Raw genomic sequence first — 4,882 nt, 5'->3', positions numbered from 1 at the left:
CAGAGTCTTCATCTTAAGACTCAGAAACTGCCTTGGCCTTTAGTGCACGTGATCTGCCATAGCTCGAACCATAGAGGTCTCTCTTTTCAGCAAGCTGGAACTCATGAGTATTTAGCCTTTCCAGGATATCAGCGGGGTCCAGTGACTTGTAATCAGCACGTTCTTGTATCATCAATGCCAGAGTATCAAATGAGGAATCAAGCGATCTTAACAATTTCTTGACCACCTCATGGTCGGTGATGTCAGTGGCACCAAGCGCTTGAAGCTAATTTGAGATGTCAGTGAGGCGATCGAAGGTTTGTTGAACATTTTCATTGTCGAGTCTTTTGAAGCGGTTGAAGAGATTGCGAAGAACATCAACTCGAGAGACACGCTGAATTGAGACTCCTTCATTCACTTTGGACAGCCTATCCTAGATAAGCTTAGCAGTTTCCAAAGCACTCACTCTTCCATACGGTCCTTTGCTCAGATGGCCACATATGATATTCTTCACTTGAGAATCGAGTTGCTTGAATCTTTTCACATCGGTAGCATTCAGTGAGGGTGAGACAGAGGGAACACCATTTTCCACAACATGCCAGAGATCGTTATCAATTGCCTCAAGATGCATTCGCATCTTATTCTTCCAGTAGGGGTAGTCCGTCCCATCAAAGGTAGGACAACCAGCAGAGACCTTGATCATACCTGCGGTCGACATAACTAAAACTCCAGAAGGTTAGAGCAAAATTACACAGAACAAGGGAGTACCTTGCTCTGATACCAATTGAAAGTGCGACTAGAGGGGGGTGAATAGGCGATTTTTATGAATTCTTCACTGAGGAATTTGCCAGTGAGGAAATTCCTTAGCGAAGAACTACTTGCAGCGGAATAAGTACTCAAAAGTATGCATAGCAGAACACAAGCATGGTCATCATGATGAAATGAAGACAAGCACAGAGTATAGAAGCGTAAACACAGGATAGCACATGATGAAGACAAACAGACTGAAGAAATTGAATTGAGGAAATTGAGAAAGTCTTCAGTCAAAGTCTTCAAACACAGATATGAACAAGTGCACAACACAGTTATGAGGAAATGAAAGAGTTGAGGAAATAAAACCAGTAAGCTTGGTGAAGACAATGATTTGGTAGACCAGTTCCAACTGCTGTCTCAGTTGTACGTCTGGTTGGAGCGGCTAGGTATTTAAACCTGAGGACACACAGTCCTCACCGTATTCTCCTTGAGCTAAGGTCACACTGACCTCGCCCAATCACTCGTGGTAAGTCTTCAGGTGACTTCCAAACCTTCACAGACTCGGTCACTCGGCGATCCACAATTTCCTCTTGGATGCTCTAGACCATGACACCTAACCGTCTGGAAGAAGCACAGTCTTCAAAGGTAACAAGCGTCGGATCCACACAGGATCAATCTCTTCAGTGATGCTCAATCACTTTGGGTTTGTGGGTGTTTGGGTTTGGGTTTTCCTCACTTGATGATTTTCGCTCAAAGTCCTCGGAGGATGGGATGCTCTCAAATGACAAGTGTCAGTTTCTCTCGGAGCAGCCAACCAGCTAGTGGTTGTAGGGGGGGGCTATTTATAGCCTAGGGAGCAGCCCGACATGATAAGACATAAATGCCCTTCAATGATATGACCGTTAGGTGTGTAGATATTTTGGGACAGCTGGCGCATAGCACAGCAACGGTCGGAAATTTGAGTATCAAATTCCTCAGGGCTATCATGTTTCTCACTGTGTAGGCAATCCGCACTGGCGAATTCCGAACTCCTCAGTCAGAACAAATTCCTCAGAGACCAGAAGAACTTCGTCTCTGTCACTGAAGAATATGACTGAACTGTATGAGATTTCCAATGGCTTCACTCGAAGGGATTGGTAGGTGTAGGATTTTGAGTTGAGCATCACATGGAAATTTTTCCTTAGTATTTCCTCGACCGCCTTTAACAGTACGGTGTTTCCTATGACTCAAGAAAGAGAAAATGAAACTACGAAAACAAAAGTCTTCACGCTTCATGTTCCTCAAATGAATACCAAGTCTTCAAGGTCACACCAATTTCTTCACTTTCAAAGTCTTCAGAAAGTCTTCAGAAATCCAAAGTCTTCAGACGAAGAACTTCATTTTTAGGGGTCGACTTTCTCTGTAAATATCAAACTCCTCATAGACTTATAGGCCTGTGTACACTCATAAACACATTAGTCCCTTAACCTATAAGTCTTCAATACACCAAAATCACTAAGGGGCACTGGATGCACTTATAGCTACCAAATGTCACAACGTAACTGGGTGATTATAAAGGTGCTCTACAGGTGTCTCCGATGATACTTGTTGAGTTGGCATAGATCAAGATTAGGATATGTCACTCCGATTGTCGGAGAGGTATCTCTGGGCCCTCTCGGTAATGCACATCACTTTAAGCCTTGCAAGCAATGAAACTAATGAGTTAGTTGCGGGATGATGTATTACAGAATGAGTAAAGAGACTTGCCGGTAACGAGAATATACTAGGTATTGAGATACCGACGATCGAATCTCGGGCAAATAACATACCGATGACAAAGGGAACAACGTATGTTGTTATGCGGTTTGACCGACAAAGATCTTCGTAGATTATGTAGGAGCCAATATGAGCATCCAGGTTCCGCTATTGGTTATTGACCGGAGACGAGTCTCGGTCATGTCTACATAGTTCTCGAACCTGTAGGGTCCGCACGCTTAACGTTCGGTGACGATCGGTAATACGAGTTTATCTGTTTTGATGTACCGAAGGTAGTTCAGAGTCTCGGATGAGATCGGGACATGACGAGGAGTCTCGAAATGGTCGAGACGTAAATATCGATATATTAGATGACTATATTCGGACATCGGAAAGGTTCCGAGTGATTCGGGTATTTTTCGGAGTACCGGAGAGTGACAGGAATTCGCCGGGGAGTATATGGGCCTTACTGGGCTTTAGGGGAAAGAGAGAGGGGAGGCTGCGCGCCCCCCAAGACTTAGTCCGAATTGGACTAGGGGGAGGGGCGGCGCCCCCTCCTTCCTTCTCTTCTCTTTTCCCTTTCCTTCTCTCCTACTCCTACTACATGGAAAGGGGGAATCCTACTCCCGATGGGAGTAGGACTCCTCCAGGGTGCGCCATAGCTAGGCCGGCCCTCCCCCTCCTCCACTCCTTTATATACGTGGCCAGGGGACACCCCATAGACACACAAGTTGATCATTGATCTCTCTTAGCCATGTGCGGTGCCCCCTCCACCATAATCCACCTCGGTCATATCGTAGCAGTGCTTAGGCGAAGCCCTGCGTCGGTAACTTCATCAACACCGTCACCACGCCGTCGTGCTGACGAAGCTCTTCCCCGAAGCTCTACTGGATCGTGACTTCGCGGGACATCACCAAGCTGAACGTGTGCTGAACACGGAGGTGCCGTACGTTCGGTACCGGGAATCGGTCGATCGTGAAGACGTATGACTACATGAACCGCGTTGTCATAACGCTTCCGCTTACGGTCTATGAGGGTACGTAGACGACACTCTCCCCTCTTGTTGCTATGCATCACCATGATCTTGCGTGTGCGTAGGAATTTTTTTGAAATTACTACGTTCCCGAACAGTGGTATCAGAGCCAGGTTTATGCGTAGATGTTATATGCACGAGTAGAACACAAGTGAGTTGTGGGCGATACAAGTCATACTGCTTACTAGCATGTCATACTTTGGTTCAGCGGTATTGTTGGATGAAGCGGCCCGGACCGACATTACGCGTACGCTTACGTGAGACTGGTTCTATCGACGTGCTTTGCACACAGGTGGCTGGCGGGTGTCAGTTTCTCCAACTTTAGTTGAACCGAGTGTGACTACGCCCGGTACTTGTGAAGGTTAAAACAACACTAACTTGACGAACTATCGTTGTGGTTTTGATACGTAGGTAAGAACGGTTCTTGCTCAGCCCGTAGCGGCCATGTAAAACTTGCAATAACAAAGTAGAGGACGTCTAACTTGTTTTTGCAGGGCATGTTGTGATGTGATATGGTCAAGACATGATGCTATATTTTATCGAATGAGATGATCATGTTTTGTAGCAGAGTTATCGGCAACTGGCAGGAGCCATATGGTTGTCACTTTATTGTATGCAATGCAATCGCCCTGTAATTGCTTTACTTTATCACTAAGCGGTAGCGATAGTCGTAGAAGCAATAGTTGGCGAGACGACAACGATGCTACGATGGAGATCAAGGTGTCGCGCCGGTGACGATGGTGATCATGACGGTGCTTTGGAGATGGAGATCAAAGGCATAAGATGATGATGGCCATATCATATCACTTATATTGGTTGCATGTGATGTTTATCCTTTATGCATCTTATTCTGCTTTGATTGCCGGTAGCATTATAAGATGATCTCTCACTAAATTTCAAGGTACAAGTGTTCTCCCTGAGTATGCACCGTTGCCAAAGTTCATCGTGCCGAGACACCACGTAATGATCGGGTGTGATAAGCTCAACGTTCATCTACAACGGGTGCAAGCCAGGTTTGCACACGCAGAAATACTCAGGTTAAACTTGACGGGCCTAGCATATGCAGATATGGCCTCGGAACACTGGAGACCGAAAGGTCGAGCGTGAATCATATAGAAGATATGATCAACATAGTGATGTTCACCATTGAAAACTACTCCATCTCACGTGATGATCGGACATGGTTTAGTTGATATGGATCACGTGATCACTTAGATGATTAGAGGGATGTCTATCTAAGTAGGAGTTCTTAAGTAATATGATTAATTGAACTTTAATTTATCATGAACTTAGTCCTGGTAGTATTAGCATATCTATGTCGTAGATCAATAGCTCGCGTTTAGCTCTCCTGTTTTATTTTTGATATGTTCCTAGAGAAAACTA

Source organism: Triticum aestivum, chromosome 4D (genome assembly GCF_018294505.1).
Source record: "Triticum aestivum cultivar Chinese Spring chromosome 4D, IWGSC CS RefSeq v2.1, whole genome shotgun sequence".
Classification (NCBI taxonomy): domain Eukaryota; kingdom Viridiplantae; phylum Streptophyta; class Magnoliopsida; order Poales; family Poaceae; genus Triticum; species Triticum aestivum.
Note: the sequence above shows the minus strand (reverse complement) of the source record.